This window comes from Trachemys scripta, chromosome 1 (genome assembly GCF_013100865.1).
Source record: "Trachemys scripta elegans isolate TJP31775 chromosome 1, CAS_Tse_1.0, whole genome shotgun sequence".
NCBI classification, from domain to species: Eukaryota; Metazoa; Chordata; order Testudines; family Emydidae; genus Trachemys; species Trachemys scripta.
The window spans coordinates 198,777,865-198,797,181 of record NC_048298.1 but is presented as its reverse complement, the minus strand read 5'-3'; the positions used below and the strand labels follow the sequence as shown (position 1 = coordinate 198,797,181).

Sequence of the window (19,317 nt, the reverse complement as noted above, 5' to 3'; positions counted from 1 at the left end):
GCTCCAATTGTGAGACTTTTCCAAAGAGCTCAGAATCCAATTTGCAAATGCTGGCAATTTATTTTGGTGTCAAAATGGGAGATGAGTTTTTGAAAAGCTAGGGTGTAATTGTGATTGTCTTTGCCATTGACTTGAACAGAAATAGCATTTTACCTGGCGGCAGATCCTCTACTGGTGTAAAAGGTCATGAGAGTTTGGTGGGCTTTGGACTTTATCCTGACCACTGCTCAGGACTCACAGTTGCCACTGAATAAATAATAATAATTCCCATTTGCAATAAAGCTTGTCAGAGAGTAGTCAGTATTGTATCTAAACAGATATTTGTTAAATTCTTTTTCCAGTCCTCTGGTGAGGTCTGATTTTTGTTTTTGTTTTTTTCTATGCTCTGGCTTTTTTTCTCCTGGGAGACGAAACAACTACTGCGAAATAAAATGTAAACATGAGCAATCCTGCCTTATCCTATACCAGTCACTGCAGTGGCAGTTCAAGGAAATTCACACAATGGAGGATTCAAGGGACATCAGCATAATTAAGCAGCCATTAAAGGCAACAAGAATGTTAAGCCAATTGAATTTTTTGATTGAAAATTCTTACAATAAGAGACACGTACTGTAGTATACTGTACATGTTTAAATGTTATTTTTTGTTCTTGTACCACTTATTAACCAGAGATATTTAACAACAATAATACTGTGCACTTCTATAGCACCTTCCATCTGAGGATGCCATATACAGGGCCAAAGAGTGGTTTGTAGGCACAGCACAATACTGGGTGCAGCACAGGGCAGTACCACGCTGGGGGGACCCAGGAGGGATCGTGCCTCAGAAAGGTACAAGACATTCTGGAGCTTCAGGGTGCACAATGGGAATGTGCACACTGCTCATACCTGTGCTTATGATGGTATAGGGTTTCTTCTATCTTTGTGATGGGTCAGCTGTTCTGTACGGTGTGGATCAATGAACGGGGCTCTTGCACTTATTTTTCCCTTAGGTCTGACTGTGCTCTTAGAGTGCAAGCAGGGAGCAGTCACTACCCTCTGTTGAGTTTGGAGACTGCAGTTGTACTGGGCTCTTGTGTGGGATAATGCAAGGAGATGAACAGCACTTGCTGAAAGTCCAAGCTCAGTCTGCCTGGCCCTACGGAGTGAAGCCTCACAAGAGCCCAGTGAAGTATGTATATGTTGTGGTCTCCATTTAACAGATGAGACACAGGTAGGGTCACATGCCAAAAGTCACGGAGCGAATGTGTGACAGGACTGGAAATAGAATCCAAATCTCATGACTCCTTGTCTGTGCTTTTACCACTAAACTGTGCTTCCTCCCACATTATAATTTTACTTACCCCAATACCGAGTCCTAATTTTTCACTAATGTTGAAAGGGGAAAAAAAGAAGTAAAATAACTAAAGCCACCCTTTAAAATAAGTAAAGTAACCTTAGCCTGCAGTATATACTATGCTGATATAATTTATGTTTGCTAACCAAAGTTCCCATCCTGCTAAGGAATATTTTAGCAAACACATCCTAGGGCCAGATCCTGTAGTATTTTACAAATGAGGAAACTGAGGCACAGAGCAGTTACATGTCACTTGTTACCCAAGGACACACAGTGAGTCAGTGGTGTTCAGAAATAGAAACAATGTGTCCTTGCTTTAAACACTACAAAACACTACCTCCCATAATCTGATTATGCACAATCTCACTGTTGACTTGTTGCAGAATGTTTTCTTATTTCCCAAGTTTATTTGCTTGAGGCTGCCAAGTAAACATTGATAGCACAGTGAAATTCGTCCCTTACATTGAATCGGGGCCATTAAATGGCTAAAGGCCTGAGACCTTTCTTGGTATGGGAACTAGCGGTCCCTTCCCTGCAGCTAGAGTATAGGCTGCAGTTGCTCCTGCCATTCACCATGTTTAGTTCCGCACTCGCTGTCCTGTTCTTTCCCAGGGGCTACGCCAGGGTTAACCAACCAGCCTTCATAAAGCAAAGTATTTTATTTAGAACAAAAGCACTCCAAAGAAAACATATCTTGAAAACAATAAACAGCTTATATGCAAGTGCCTTTCCAGGTGTCATTCCACATGAAAACCCTGGTAGGTTTCAAAGTCCTTCAAATCCCTTTTGTAAGGTCGGTCCTTCTTGGTCCCAGAGTCAAATCAGTACTTTGAGTGAGAGTGACCCCATCTCTGTAGCAGGCTGCCCATTTTATACAAGTCTTAGTTCTGTGTTGTTTGGGCCTTTTGAACCTGGTGAAAACCAGGATATGCAATTTCCCCCTTGGGGCAGTACTTTTATTTGCCTGTCTAGTGATTTACATTAATTGCCCACTAGTGATGTTAGTTCTCGATAGTTTGTGCTTAGTGACTTTCCCATAGTCATTGCATTGCTTGTCTTGTTTCAAGAAAAAAAATAATCCCTTCCCACCTGGCAGGTAACATACCAGGTGAGAGGGCATACTGAGTCTCATGTTTTTTTAATAAAAATAAATCAGTTTTTCCAATTCTGCACACCTTTTATGCTTCTTCAGTAGTTAGATATCCCACAGAATGCATGTGTCCCCACAGATGCCCATGGAAACAGTGGTAAAAGTCCATTAAACTGTTGTTTGTATTCCTTCTATTAATGATATAACATTTTCCCCTCCTTTCCTTTTATTGTGGTGATGTTTCTGTCCATTTCCCTATTTAGGAGGCATGCCACTAGCTGATCTGGCTTATTCCCCTATACCTTCTTTTAGTGGTGTCATTGTCACTATCAGAAGATAGAGGAAAGGACAAAGAAATACAGATTGTTGTGTTACCAACCCCTTGAGATTTTTTACAGCCTTTTAAAATAGCTTGAGGTTTTCTCTCAATAATCTGTACACTTGTAACATCTACTGACTTGATTAACCTACACTGGCAGTGGGGGGTACCAGAAGTGACAGTAGCGACCTATAGCAGTATGTTATGAAAGAAAACAAGCAGGGTTTGTGCTTTTGCCCTCTCCCGAGATTTCCACAATGGGGTGGTGGCTCTAAACTGCTTTTGAGGCACCATAGGAATCCTATGGGAAGAGGCTTAATCAGCATTTTCTCTGAGCAACATAGCCACATCACTTCCCTGGTCTGAACCATCCATTTCTGGGGCTGGTTTGGCTGGCCAAAGGTCCCCCAGTGGTGCAGAGGTTGCAGAAGTCTTTTGCTTCCTCAAACCCATATCTGGGTGAACTTTCTGCTGCTGGGGCAGAGTCCAGTGTACTCCATGAATGAATCAAACTGCATGTTATATGATCTGAAATAATACCTCATTCTTATATAGTGCTTTTCATCAGTAGACCTCAAAGTGGTTTACAAAGTAGTCAGTGTAGTGAAAAAGCTGTTTCTGCTACTCTTCTCCAATTCCCCAGGCATCTCTTGCTGGTCTACCTCCTTCCACAGACTCTTTGTGTACCCAGAATTTAAGAGTTTCTGTTTGCACCCTTCTGTTCACATCTTTCGTTCTCACCCCCCCCCTCCATTCCCCACTCCTTTTGCTCTGTTCTTAAACATTCCTGGGATCCACAGGTCTATGACTGTTAAAAATTAAATACAAATGTGTTTATAGTGAATGTAAGGATTTTGAAAGATCTTGGATGGATCACTCTGGAGTCTGTCATCATCCATTTGTCTTCATAAGAGATACAGAATGGGCCCCTGTTGTGCAGACCTTCCCCACACTGCTCTTCTAATGTAACTCAATTCTGATCTAACTAATTTTGAGGTCAGGGGTTGATTCAGTTTCCATGCTCATTCAATATTTACTCTTTGCTTAGACTGCTAAGTACTGTAAAGTATTGTGGTGGTTTTCTGGACAGTTGTTGTAACAATACTTCAATCATCGCTCATTTCATACAGGCTACTACACACCTTTTGATGTCGATTTTTGGTCACATGGACTAGGATTGGTTTTAAGGCAGGTACCTACAGAGGTGAAGGGCTTTCCCTCCCACACTAGTCCCCTGAAACATATGCTCTCCCCTCTCCCTGATTTTTCCAGTGCACCTATTTAGACTAGATTTTAAATTTAAATGTTTTTTTATTAGTGAAGTTAAACTGAGAGTTTAAAGTGGGAGGTCTAACATACAAATAGGCCTAAACAAATCCCCTGGATCTGAAGGGTGGGTGTTCAGATCAGAATGCAGTTCAGGTATGAGTTTCAGAACTGATCCCTATCTCTATAATGGACCAAAACAAAGCCACACTTCTTCAAAATCAGGATGCAAATTCTGAGATTGGGATACATGTCTAATGTTAGATAAACTTCAAAAATCTCAGTGGTATCACAGGTGCAAGTCAGCATGTGTGAAAACTTCATTATCTGCTTTAAATATAAAAGGCAGAATTTTGTTTTGATAATGTTGATCTTCAAATCTATTGCTACCAGTGAAATGCTTTTGTCATACACGGATCTCACAGCACAGTCATTCAGGATTGGATATTTGATTGACACACAAGGTTGTAAGGCACACAGACAATCTCACATCCAGTAGTAATAAGGATTTTGATAGCTGATATCTTGAAGAATTATAGTAATCTGACATTTGTTTATTACAGAAACAGGGTCAGTGAGGTAGTATCTTTCATTGGACAGACTTCTGTTTGGTCCAATATTATCTCATCCACCTTGTCTGTCTGATATCCTGGGGCATACATTCTTGTATTATAAAAGGAGAATCTCACACAAAAGTGATGTCAGGTGTCTATATATTTCTTTATGCTGTTGAAAAAAATGTGTCTGTACTCCACTGTCTTTTAGCTGAAGAAGCAACTGAGTTTATGAATAATCCAAATTACAAAGTCATATTTAACAGATAGTTACTGTTTTTTCCCCCCAAAAGAAGTCTCCTGTATCCAGAGTGGAGCCCTACATTTCCACCCTTCTTCTTCTAACTCCACATCTTGGAGGGCCTATGCTATGGATACTGTTCCTCTGAGTCTAGCACACTGTCACTCAACAAATACATCATCATGGAGAACTGTTCTGTCTCTCTTTAAAATCAGCCAGTGTCACTCCTTAAACTGCTAGAGGGGCGGCTGTTGCATGCAAAGTATTCCTCTCCTGTGCATAGCTGAGTGTTATGTTCCCAGCCTAGGGGATGGAGTGGAACAACAATGGCTGTGAGCTTGCCTGCCTTCCTCCCCATCTCATGGGAAACAGTGCAGAGGGAGCAGAGATCCATCTGACAGAATACATCAGAAAGGGTTGGAGGAAGATGTGCTGTATTGTTACATGTAATACAAAGGCAAAACTTAGTCCTGGAATAATCAGTGAGCAAGGCTAAAAAGTCCTTTTAAAATGAGCTTTACCTGTACCATGTCACCTTTAATGGCAAGCCACTGTGCAAACACTTAGAGATATTGCAGGCATATGGGGTCAGGGCATGGGTGTGTTTGTCAAGATGAGTCTGAACCCGGCTCTGGAGACTTTTACATGTATGCCTGGGTGGTAAGCGGTCCCTATATGCATCCAGTGCCAGCAAAACATTTGAATCCAAGGAACTTTGACTCAAGCTAGCCTGAGGTGCTCATACTACTGTTGTTCAGATTATCAGAAATTTATGATCACTTTGATGCAGTAATTTAAGCAGTTTCTTAGGGAGCAACATACAAAGTAACTGTCTCCAATTTCCCAAATTCTTATATGACAATTTTTTGTAAGAAAGTCCTTTGCCATTATAATACTTCTTTATATAGCGCTATTTGTTACCCCTATGTACCGCTCCTTGTTAAACACTAATGTGAATGCAGTGTTTTGGCCTGATTTTCCTCACTACATGAAGTTTCATCCTGTCTTAGGGAACAGAATGGGTCCAAGGTTAGGAAATTAAACAGTGCAAATGAGTGTGTGTGTGTGTGTGAGAGAGAGAGAGAGAATGTAGCAGAGAGTGTGAGAGAGAGATGGGAGGGAGAAATGGGAGGTGAGAAGAAGGGCGGGGATAGATGGAAGGATAGAGTGGGGAGAAGAAAAGAGCAGAGAAAAAGTGAGAAAGAAACAGCAAAACAGGATAAATATACAAGAACCAATATCCCACACGGAGTAGAATTCAGAGAGAAAGAGAATAAGAGCAAGAAATAAAATAGAACTTGGAGCAGGGTACAGTTTAAATGAATGAAAGCAGGTCCTCTTGCAAGATTCTTAGCTGGTGTGAGTTGGCATAAATCCACTGGTGGCAGTGGGGGCTATGCTAATTCACATCAGTTAAGAATCTAGCCCAGAGGCTAGAAAATACAGTATAAGGGCTGGGACTGTGAGAACCCCTCACCCCCAGAGGTACAGTTAGAGAGGTAAATCCTAGAGCTGCTAGAAAAATATTTTTTTGACAAAAACAGGGTCAAATTTTAAATGAAAATGTTAATGAAAAATGTCCCATTTTTCAGTCAGCTCTAGCAATCATTGTTTTCTCCAACTCTACCTTTTATTTTAACTTTATCTGTCCAGGATTTTATTGAGAAAGAGGCGATGGTTGGATAGGAAGGAGGGTTGCTTGTCTGAAGAAGAGGAGAAGAAGTAGACCTCTTTCTTCCCGCCTCCCAAAGTTCCAAAACCCTTCTATCCCTCCGCTGAACCCACCTCCAGTAAAGCTCTCATTCTTTTTCTCCCCCCCCACAAGGAAAGGTGTCCTGTTTTCTCACCTTGCAAATCTGATCACCCTAGGCCATTGTTGCTGAACTTCATCCTTTGGTCTAATTACTAGCTCACCGGTCCAAAACCTCAATGGTTTCCTTACACACAATGTTCGTGTGGATCCCCAGGGCAATTTACAGTCTGTGATTTACTGCCTCTTCAATTGTCTCCACTGGTTCTTTTTTCTCTTTTCTTGTTTGCCCTCCTGTCACCATTTTCTCTTCACACAAGTACACAGATACACATGGAGAAGTCACTATTATTGTCAGCATTTACACACAGTGGTATCTGAGCAGCCACAGATTCTGCTTACAGGAAATAACCATGATAACTCTGGTGTCAGTTGGCAAATATTGACTTTTTAATGGTGATCACTATACTCCTTCTAACATCGACATTTTTCATTTTACATACATGCTACGTTATATATAATGTACTAACCCCTCTCTAGGCACTCAAGGTGTTGCATGAATAATTTAAAGTACAATGCAGTTAAAAACCATCACAAACCAAGCCATATAAATGAGGATTAAAAAGCCAAAGGATGTACTGCCAGTAAAAAAGGGAACAGGAAAGGACTGGTGTCTGCCATAGGGCCCAACAGTGAATACAAACGAAAACATTTTCTGAAAAAGTAACACTTTCAGATGTTTTAAAAGTGAGAAGAGATGAATTGAGCCAGGTATTCCAGGGGACTGAGTGCTATACATGTAGAGTTGTTATAGGAATCTAAGATTCAACATTAGAACCCTTGAACTATGGGTGGATCTGAGCACAGATATGTACCATGACTAGGGTTCCGTATCTGTCCTGGAGGTCACAGAAGTCACTTCCATGACTTCTGCAGGGGCCAGGGTGGCTGACTCCACAGCTGCCCAAGCAGCTGGATCCAGGGCCAACTGCTCACGTGGTTCCCAGGACAGCCATACCAGCCACTGCTGGAGCGACCCTGGGGACGGCCACACCAGCCGCTGCTCCGGCAGCGGTCACAGCGTGGCTGGAGCAGCTGCAGTCCGTGGCCCCGGGCAGCAGTCCCTGGCCATCCGGACCCAGACAGCCCCCTCAGCAGTGCCTCCCCAGATTTCCCCTCTGAGCAGCAGCCCCCCCCATGTCCCTCCAGCGCAACCCTCCCCCCTCCAAGATTTAATCACAGGTATTTTTAGTATAAGTCATGGACAGGTCACAGGCCATGAATTTTTGTTTATTGCCCGTGACCTGTCCATGATTTGTACTAAAAATACCCATGACTAAATCATAGCCTTAACCATGACTCGGAGGTCTCAGATATAGAGATTCCTCCCTATTTAACCAACAGGGCCAGCTTCCTCTCTGTTAATTCAACAGGGCTGGCTTAAAATCAGTCCCACTGTATAGGCAGCTAGTATAAAGAATGCAGATTTACTTCTGGGGGAATTCTGTGCCATTGCACACATGCAGAATTCATGTTCCCCACAGATTTTTTTTCTCCGTAGAAAATACATTCTGCCAGAGAGACACTGCAGTTATGCCTTTTGTCCACCAGGGGCTGCTGTGGCACCTGAACAGAGGGCAGCCATCTCACAGCCTGGAGCAGCCAGCCGCTGATAGGGAGAAGGAGAGGCTGTGTTCCTCACAACACCCTGCCCGCAGGGCGAGGTGAGGAGGCACAGGATATGGAGGAGACAGAGCGGGGCATACGGGGCTGCTGGAGGGTCACATAGACTGGGGGTCAGAAGGGCTAATGTGGGGATAGACTGGGGCAGGGGCTGAATGGGAATTGGGGTGCAGCGCCATATGTGGGTAGGGAGGGGCAAGGCCACATGGGGACGGGGGGAGGTGGCTGAATGGGGGTACAGGGACACATGGGGATGAGGAGAGGGGGTGAAGGTATATATGGGGACAGGGTCTGCATGGGGGAGGCTCCCCAACTCCTAACAATCATTTTCCCCCCCCCATCTCTCCCCAAAAAACCCCTGTTCCATACTTCTCCCACCCACAACCAACAACCCTCCAGGTTCACTCCCAGGCTCCTTCTCAGCAATTACTTCCCTGTCCCTCAGCTCCTCCATTAAACCTGGTTCCCCCAAGCCTTTGTCAGAAATACGGTTCTGTATTGTAGTTTAAATAAATTATTACTCAAAGTTCTGTATTAATATGCCTAGTAAGGAACCTATTTGTCAAAAAACATTTCCCAAATCTTTTTTGTTGTCTACATTGGTACAGACATACTTGCTGACAGGTATTTTGAAATAAATTACCAAAATAATTGAAACTGGTGTGATTATATTGTATTATTCTGACAAACGAAAAATGCAGAATTTTAAAATATTGTATGCAGAATTTTTAATTTGTTGGAAGATAATTTTTATTTTTTTTGGCCAGAATTCCCCCAGGAGTAAGAGCAGGTGCAATGTGCTCACGGCTCCTCACTCCAGCGAACAGGGATGCTGCTGAGTTTAGCACTATCTGCAAGTGGTGGAGGTGGTGTGCTGGAAGCAACTGGGAGGGATTTCAAATAGTTAAGTCTCCTGATTCCATGGGCCTACATTGCTGTTGTGAGGTTATTGCAACAGATGAGGTATGTAGTCACATTGTTTAAGGCATCCACCATAAATTGGGAGCTTGTTTTCCAGCTGATTTGAATATAACTTTTTGTATCAGAATAACGGTGTATTCAATCAGGTGACAATTTCTGATGCAGCTATATGTCATATTGCCTTTTCATCTGAATCTGTCACGAGATACTTTGAATGTTGATGGGAATGGGACGTAACATTGTGTGGTGAGACATAACTTCAAGTACAGTCCAGCAAGATGGAATACAATTAAAATATTCCCCCAAAGGCAGTTATTTCATATCTGTAGTGTAAGATTATTTTCAGGTTGTAATTACTGACCTGATTATTTTTCGTCTGAGTAGCAGTGGCAAAAGAATTGGAATAGCTGTTTCAGTGTAGACAAATATATCATAAAGTATCTTAATAGCAATCCAAGCTGTTGCTGAGTCATTTGCTGTTTCTCAGGTCAGAATACTGTGGTGTATGAGAGAAGAAGTATAAATTAATTCTTCTTACAGTTGCTCAGCATCCCTGATATTAACGGTTTAGTATCTCTTGCTGAAGAGCAATGCATTGGGAACAAGATTAACTGACTGTCAGATAGCATTTCTGACCAACAAAAATAAAAAGTTTGAATCATGACAGTGAATTTTAAATACACCCTCTAGCTGTTCAAGGCATTTAGCCATCTGGTATGGCTGATTTAGCTCTTCATGTCTTCCCTCGCTAACTCAGTGGCTTTACAGGTCAGGGGTTTAATTGTAACTAGTACACTTGAGAGTAGTGATTCAGTCCCTAGTGCACTGCAGTCAGGAAATGTAAGCATGGTCATGCTTAGATTTTGATGCACAGGAAGTAGAAGCCATTCTTAAGAATATTTGGGCCTGGGGATAGAAAAAGCATAAAGAGATTATTTAGTCAGTGCATCATTTAGTGGCAAATGGTGGGTGTTCAGTGTTCTGCACTGGTGGTATTCTGCAGTTTACTTCCCTAATACTAGTAGTTAAAATTGTGCCATCTAAGTACCCCACTTACAAGTAAGTGATGCTGGGCAAATATATGAAGTATAACAAGGGAATCATAACCATAAAAGCTGTAGACTGGTATGCAAAATTACAATTTACCAACTTCTACAACTCAAGAAGCTTCTTTGATTATTTGGCCTATTTGAAATCTCCTTACTTTTGTTTCCTGAATGCTCATGTAAGCTTCTTTATTACTTGACTTGGCAAAGCTGATTGATTAAGAGCCTGTCTATCGTACAGTGCTGACTGAGCCAATCCAGGTTTGTCCGGCGCAATTCAGGGCATCTGTGTTGTAACACTTTACTTTCTTTGTAGTAAGATGGGACAACATATTTTATAGAACTTGGTTGGAGTACTGTATCATGACAGCTTGTCATGATATGTCATCCTGGCCCCACTATAAACTAAAACAGGAGGTAAATAAGTGGAGTTCCTCCCAGGCCTCAGTGTAAGCACTCCCCAGACCCATTGTTTATATGGTTTGTTCTGGAGGACCCTTCTGTTCCTGCCTCTAGGTCCTTCTCCCTCAAAGAGGGATGCCCTGTATATCCTGGATAAACTAGTAGGACCCACCTGCCAGCATGAGTCAGCAGAAATAATTCTATCTTTTTGAAAGTGTCTAGCAGCATAGTCCAGCATAATCAGAGGTAGTATTAGGGTCATTAGAATTGCGTTCTCATAGACGCAAGGATGATCTTGTAGTAAAGGCACTGGACTGAGACTCAGGAGATGTGGGTTTAATTACTGACTTTGCTAGAGACGCATGTGACCTTGAACAAGTCATCTATGCTCCAGTTTTAATTAATGGGAGCATCAGTGCCCAGCACCTTTGAAAGGCTAGTCCTTAATCTTTGTATGCTTAGGCTTCCCATCTATAAAATGGGAATTATACTGCTTTCTTGTCTCAGGAGCTAATCACTTGTAGTTGCATTTGTAGTGTTGATGGGGGCCTAATATGGCAAATTCAATATTTTAAATTCAAATCAGATGCAAAATCTTCAGGTACAAAAGCATCTGAAAAATTCTTAACTGACAAAACAGCAAAAAAGACTTTCCTCTGCATCTTGAACTAAGTATTGATTTTGTTTTTTCCTGTTCTTAGAGAGCTTGAATCAATATTAATTTTGATCTAGAGCTTTCTCATACTGGCCCATCACTGTTTGAACAGTGGTGATGATGTCATCAAAGTCTGTGTGAATAATATTTGTTTAACTGCTACAGAACCAGAAGACAAAACCTAAATGGAGTTATACTAGGGATGACTTTGTAGTATTTTTGATCCATAAGTATTACAAAAGTGGTCACTTATTTTTTAAAATTTACTATTTAGTGGTAGAGTTAAAAAAACAAAAACACATAGCAAATAGTTAGGGTCAAATTCAGAGTTAAGTCTAAGGGAATCTAAAATACTGAAACTTGCATTTTTTAGATGATCAATTTAGACTCTTGACATACACCCATTACATGTGACCTCTGAATTTCTTCCCCAGAGTCTAAGGGATTCTAAGTTAGTGTGACTTGAACTCCAAGGAGGGCCAAAAGAAGGGGTAGATTATACTAAATTAAACTCTCTAAGCCCCACTCACACCCTTCCCCATGTCTACGAACCCTTTCTCCAAACTCATCTCACTCTCTTCTTCTCACCTCCAAGCTCTTCATTCTTTCCTTACTTTCCCTGGTGCCCCTTCCCAAATTCCTCCAATCTCTTCTCCTTTTTCAAATGTACTCTACTTTTTTCTTTTCTCCCTCTCCCCAAACCCTGTCTCTCATATCTCCTTCCGGAATCCTTCCCTGCCAATAGTGTTCGTTCTCTCTCGCCTCAAAATTCCCCTCCTCCAGCTTCCCAAACACAACTTATTCTCTTAGGCCTGGTCTACACTAGGAACTTACATCTGTATAGCTACATCTCTTAGGGGTGCGAAAAGTCCACTCCCCTGAAAGATGTAGCTATACTGACCTAACCCCCAGCGTAGACAGTGCTAGGTCAATGGAAGAATTCTTCCGTCGATCTAGCTACCACCTTTCGAGGCAGTGGATTACCTACACCAATGGGAGAACCCCTCTCGTTGACATAGATACTGTCTGCGCTGAAGCGCTACAGTGGTGCAGCTACTGTAGCATTTTAAGTGTAGACATAGCCTTATCCTCCTTTCTCCAAATCTCCCAGTCTATTCCTTCCCTCCCTCAAATCTTCTTCTCTAAGTTTATTTGTTGCTGTACACAAGAAATCAGCAAATTAATTATTTGCAATAAAAGGGGCATTGTCACAGGGTGAGATGGGCCTTTAAGAGGAGTGAAGGTGCAGGGTCCCACCTACGATGAGTTTTGTCCCTTGGGATTGACTGGGAAGGACCATGTGACTGAGCATGTGAACCGCATTCAAGCATGGGGGGAGGGTATATTGAAGAGGCAGGCTGTTGCTCACTTTGGGAGAGATGAGACCTGCGTGGTAGCTTGCCTCAGAAGCTTAGGTTGCAGCCTGGTGGGAATGGAGTCTGTGAAGGACTTTATCTGAGAAACTAAGAAGAGAAAACTACAAGGACAACAGACCCTGGCCCTGCTTCAGGGCTGTAGCCTCTGATACAAGAGGACAGGAAAATCCCAGGGTTTTCCCTTCAGTGCACTTGGAAGGGCCAAAAGGACTAGAACTATGGATCTTGGGGAGGGCTGCAAGACTTTTGTTTGGGTTGGACTGCAGGTTGTATGATAATAAACAAGGTGAGGAGACTTTTTTTCTTTTCTTTCTGAGCGCTAAGCATGTGATTGATAGAAAGGGACAACTAGGGTTATGGAGACTGCACGACTATTTAACATTCTAATTGCATAGGGCAAATGCAGGGAAGGGGGAAACAATGACGGTAACTGGAGACTAGGTGCTGCCAAGACACACTAACATATATTTACACACACATACTCTTCTTTCTATTTTATTCATAAATTGTTCTTCCTCTTCTTTGTGGTCCTGGAAAAAAAAGAACAAATTTGCTTTGTCTCTGTGTGATTTGTGAATCTGTCTGTCTTTCTTGTCTGGCTGGAGCAGCATTTCCCTCCTGGTTCTTGATTGATCCATTTGCCTCTTGTCTGCACTTCCACACCATGCCTGGCCTGGTGCCTCATGCATTTTTCATTTGTTTTTTTTCTGTACCTCTCTTTTTCTCCTTCATCAATCTCTAGCCTCTGCTTCCTTCCCATTTGTGATAATCTTTCTCATTCCATGGTCAAGGTTTTCCTTTGCATTGCTCCAGTCCACTGTGGTGACTGTGCAGCAGACCTGCAAATTGAAATTGACCAGACTTTTTGGTAAGTTTCACTTGGCAAAGGGCAGTGTGCAAAAAACAATGATACTGAGCAGCCATGCTAGTGCTTGCTGTGGTTTGCTTCTTTCCCTTTGTGCTGTGTGTGCACCATGTGCTGCAAAGTGAAAACCTAAGAGCTTAATACATTTCACATGACAGGCAAGGGGTACAGAAAATGGGACTGCTCACAAGTTCAACTGTGCTCAAGTGCTTTCCTGGACTGAGGCCACTTTGCTGAGCATCACAACTGACCAGAAAATGATAAATATTCTCTCTGAAAAACTCTGATAGAAATAATTTCATGTGGTTTGCAACTTTGTGGAAAATATTCAGGTATGTGTGTGGGATTTTTTTAGTTTTTTACCAAAATTTCTCAAGTAACAGTTTTTTGTTTTGTCAACAAGAGAAGAATTTTACCAAAAACAGTTAATTTAGAATTAAATGGCAATTTTCCTTGTGGAAAATGGGCCATTTTTAATAAAAAAAAGAAATGTTGATGGAAAACTTTTAAACAGATCTACTTGGCACGCTTTAGGACTGAGCCAACAGAGCAGATATTCAGGCCTGCATGTCATGTGGTGCTGTCTGAAATTGTGATTTTTTTTTTTCCTGTAGAGCACAGGCTTCAGAGGGTATCAAAACATTAATATGTAGGCATTGGAATGTTTAGAAGAGTCAGAATGGAAATGTCTTAAATGAACAGTTGTAGCTTGGCTCACCTGGAGTGACTCAGAAAACACAAATGTCATCATCATGTCCATAAGTGGCTGGAAAAGCCTTCTTCCTCCCAACTACAAACCCACTGGAGGTGGAGCAGAGAATTTAGTGCTACCGGGACAATTAGTACCATGCAATCAGTAGGCAGAGATGATGGTAGCACGTCTAGATTCTGAGATGACAGGTCATCTATAAATGCAGTGGGTTATTATGTATTAGTGCTGGTGGTGCTGTGACTTGTTCTGGGGTTGGTACTTTTCCTCCCTTCTTTCCTTGTAAAATACGAGAGGTTTGTTTATAGAAACCTGAGTCAGACCTTCTGACACAGCGGTCTCATTTTCCCAAGGTGTACTTGGCTTCTGTGCCCTAACACCTGAGAGTGAGTTGCAAAAAGAGAAGAATTACAAGGCTTTCACCTTGTCTGTATGCAAGGTTCAAACATTTAACAAGGAGAAACCATCCTTCCAGTTTGTTTTACTACTACATATTAACTAATTTATGTTTAAAAAGGTGTCACCCATTCTTCTTCCTCAATTGAATCCCTGATCCTAATTTTGTCCTTGAAGCATGGTAGCGTCAAACCATAAATGATGTCTGAATTGTCTTTATTTGAGACTGACTTGAATTATATTTATATTAATGAGCATAGTTGTAGTCTTCTTGCCACAGAAGACTCTCTCTTGTTGCTCTGTTATGTTTCAGAATTGTCTGTGTCAGTATCACTTATGCATAGGAAAAGCTTAGCTCTAGCATCCGGTCAAAATTTCTACCATGGTTTAGAGCAGGGATTGGCAATTTTGGCACGTGGCCTGCCAGGGTAAGCCCCCTGGTGGGCCGGGCCGCTTTGTTTACCTGCCCCGTCTGCAGGTTTGGCCAATCGCGGCTCCCACTGGCTGCTGTTCGCCGCTCCACACCAATGGGGGCAGCGGGAAGCAGTGCTGGCCGAGGGATGTGCTGGTCGCTGCTTCCCGTCGCCCCCATTGGCCTGGGACGGTGAAGCGCGGCCAGCAGGAGCTGCGATTGGCCAGACCTGCGGACGCGGCAGGTAAACAAACCAGCTCGGCCCGCTGGGGGCTTATCCTGGCGGGCCGCATGCCAAAGGTTGCCAATCCCTGGTTTGAAGTGAAAGAGTAGCCTAAAATTCATATGATTTAGAGGACTGTATAACCTTCATCTAATCTTTCCCCTTTACCCTATCAGCATTCTTTTCCTAGCTTCTGATGGTATTTCTACTCAATTGCTTATTTGCATGGCACAAATTGCAAATCAGCAAGCAAAATAACTCCATATTGGCACGATGCCATTTGTATCTTCTATTGTTTTTGCTTCGTATTGCTGACACCACCTGAAAATGATTCACTTAAGATTTTATTACTTTTGAATGAGTTTATTTTGTGGCTTACCTCATTTAACCAGACCTTTTCGGGGGGGTATCCTCTTCCTCATCAGTGACTACTTAGATATACTGCTAGATGTCATTCTTTCCATAAATATCTAAAGAATAATAGAACTGTGAATATAAAGCAGCATGACTTACATAGATACATAAATATTGCAAGACAAACTTTAACTTTTTGTTAACAGAATTAGTAATGGATGGAAAAGCAGTAGATGTTCCCTATTTAGATTTTAATAAAGGTTTTGATGCCATGTCAAATGTAATCTTCCTTGAAAACTGAATCCAAGCTGATTTGGACATGAGCATCGTCATGTGGATTGGAAACTGTCTGAAAGACCATATTAAAAAGTAATGATAAATGTAATAAGTAAAGTTGAGGGATGATCTCTAATGGGCTCCTATAGATTGATGTTGGGACTGGTTTAATTTGTCATCATATTAGTGATCCAGAAGAGGCAGTAAGCAGGATGAGACTTGCATTGGCGTCTAAGCTGAGACAAGCAACAAATACCCATAAGGACAGAGGGAAATGTACAATGAGATCAGAAGAGATTAAAAATAGAGATAAAATAAGATTCAATTTTGAAAAGTGCTGATTATATCTGGGGAAAATACACACTATCTGTGTTGCAGATTAAGGGCAAAACCTATGTCCAAGTAATGCTGGAAAAGCCCTTCTGAATATATACTGGAACCTCATTTGCCGGTGCCTTATACCTTGTGTAGTCACTTGCACCTGTGCCAGGTAGGTATAAAAATGTGTTTATGAAATCTACGCTCTCTTATACCAGTGCTGATGTTTCACAGGTGCTTTGCACTCAGTCTGGGTAGGAGTGAATAATTATAGTAGATGCAAGATTGTGGAGAATCAGGCCAATAGGCATGAGTTTGCAGTGCAGTATGGCATCAAGAAGGCCAATGCTACCTTGGGCTACATATACAGATATGTCATGCAGTACAGAGATCATGATCACACTGTATATGACTCATAGGAACACTGACATTGCCCCTACAGAAATGCCATAATAGATTAGACCATTGGTTCATCTAGTCCAGTATCCTGTCTCTGACAGTGTGGCCAGATGCTTCAGAGGAAGGTGCAAGAAACTCTGCAGAAGGTTGTCATGGAATGCATTGCCCATAAGGAAAGCGTCTTCCTAAACCCCGTTACTTAGGGCATGTCTACACTACAAAATTCGGTCAATTTTATAGAAGTCGATCTTTAGCATCCGATTTTATACAGTCGATCGTGCGTGTCCCCACTGAGCGCATTAGGTCGGTGGAGTGTGTCGTCAATACCGTGGCTAGCATCGACTCACGGAGTGGTGCACTGTGGGTAGCTATCCCACAGTCCCCGCTGCCCATTGGAATTCTGGGTCAAGCTCCCAATGCTTGATGGGGCAAAAACATTGTCTCAGGGGTTTTGGGTAAATGTCGTCAGTCTCCCCTCCTTCCTTGAAAGCAACGGCAAACAATCATTTCTCACCTTTTTTCCTGGGTTATCCGTGTAGATGCCATAGCATGGAGCCCACTCAGCTGCACACTGCTTTTGTGAGCATTGTAAACAGCTTGTGCATTATCCTGCAGTATGTGCAGAGCCTAGCTAGGAGCCGCCAGCACGAGGAAGATTGTGAGAAGGACATGGACACAGATGTTCCTGAAAGCACGGGATGTGGCAATTGGGATATCATGGCGGCATTGGGGCATGTTAATACAGTGGAATGCCGATTCTTTGTGGCTGCAAAACTTTCGCATGCATAAGGCCACTTTCATGGAACTTTGAGTTGCTTTCCCCCACCCTGAAGCGCAGGAATACCAAGATGAGACCTGCCCTGACAGTTAAGAAGCGTGTGGTGATAGCCCTTTGGAAGCTTGCAACGCCTGACTGCTACTGGTCAATCAGGAATCAATTCGGAATGGGCAACTCTACCGAGGGGGCTGCTGTGATCCAAGTAGTCAAGGCAATCAATAACCTTCTGCTAAGAAGGGTAGTGACTCTGGGAAATGTGCAGGTCATAGTGGCTGGCTTTGCTGCAATAGGGTTCCCTCACTGTGGTGGGGCAATAAATGGAACCCATATCCCTATCTTGGCACCAGAGGACCTTTCCAAACAGTACATAAACCGCAAGGGGTACTTCTCAATGGGGTTGCAAGCACTGGTGGATCAGAAGGGCCATTTCACCGACATCAACGTGGGATGGCTGGGAAAGGTGCATGACGCTCACATCTTTCGGAACTCCGGGCTGTTCAAAAAGCTGCAAGGAGGGACTTTCTTCCCAGACCAGTTCAACTATAGGCTGAGCAAGTGCAGAATGGTGGTAGAATGTGCCTTTGGACATTTAAAGGGGCACTGGCGCTGTTTGCTGAGTAGGTTAGACCTCAGCAAAAACAATATTCCCATTGATATTGCTGCTTGCTGTGTGCTCCACAATATCTGTGAGAGTAAGGGTGAGACATGTATGGTGGGGCGAGAGTTTGAGGCAGATTGCCAGTTGGCCAATTTTGAACAGCCAGACACCAGGGCAATTAGAAGAGCACGCATCAGAGAGGCTTGGAAAAACAGTTTAATGACTGACCAGGCTATGGTGTGACAGTTGTGTGTTTATCCTTGATGCAAAGCCACCCCCTTTGGTGAATGTACTTCCTTGTAAGCCACTCCCCCTGCCCCCCTTTGACCACAGCTGGCACAGGAAATAAAGTCACTATTGTTCTGAATCGATTCATTCTTTATTTAAAAAAACTTGAGATCACTGACAATGCTGACTAGTAAAAGGTAGCCCGGGTGGGATGGGGGAGCAGGGAAGGACAAGGCTACATTGCTTATTGTAGCAACACTACAAATCAAAGCTGTTTGAATCACAGCCTGCTGTTGCTTGGACCATCCCCTGGAGTTGAGTGGCTGGGTGCCCGGAGGCTGCCCCCCACATTCTTGGGCATCTGGGTGAGGAGGATATGGAACTTGGTGAGGAGGGCTGGTGGTTACACAATGGCTGCAGCGGCGGTCTGTGCTCTTGTTGCCTTCCCTGCAGCTCCACCAGATGCCTGATCATGTCCATTTGCTCCCCCATTAGCTTCAGCATCTCCTCCTTCGTGTTCCGATCACACTCACTGAATGCTTTCCTGGCCTCTGCCACTGAATGCCTCCATGCATTCAGCTGTGCCCTATCAATGCAGGAGGACTGCATGAGCTCTGAAAACATGTCATCACGAGTGCGGTTTTTTTCACCTTCTAATCTGCGATAACCTCATGGACTGAGTTGATACGGGGAGCATAGAAACATTTGCAGCTGCAGGGGGGAAAAAGGGAGAGTAGAATTTAAGAAGATACATTTCTGAGAACAAAAGGGAGACTCTTTCACAGTGAATCAAGCAATTCACAGCCGACCGCACATGTGTTTTAGGTACAAGGTCGCATTTTGCTTTTATATTGAGCGCCTGCCGGTATGGTGACACATCACACATGGCTGGGCAACAGAATTCGGTTTCCAGGCAGCCATGGTAAGCCAAAGGGTACGTGGGGTCAGGGCCGGCTCCAGGGTTTTGGCTGCCCCAAGCAGCCAAACAAAAAAAAACCAAAACAAAACAAAAAAGCCACGATCGCAATCTGCGGCAGCAATTCGGCGGGAGGTCCTTCGCTCTGAGCAGGAGTGAGGGACCGTCTGCCGAATTGCCACCAAACAGCTGGACGTGCTGCCCCTC

At 43.1% G+C, this 19,317-nt stretch overlaps 1 protein-coding gene across 1 annotated transcript in view; it reads left to right on the top strand.

Moving 5' to 3' along the window:
• Window positions 1–19,317, top strand: part of LANCL3 (LanC like 3) — a 44,156-nt gene that overhangs the window by 1,815 nt on the left and 23,024 nt on the right. The window lies entirely within an intron of this gene.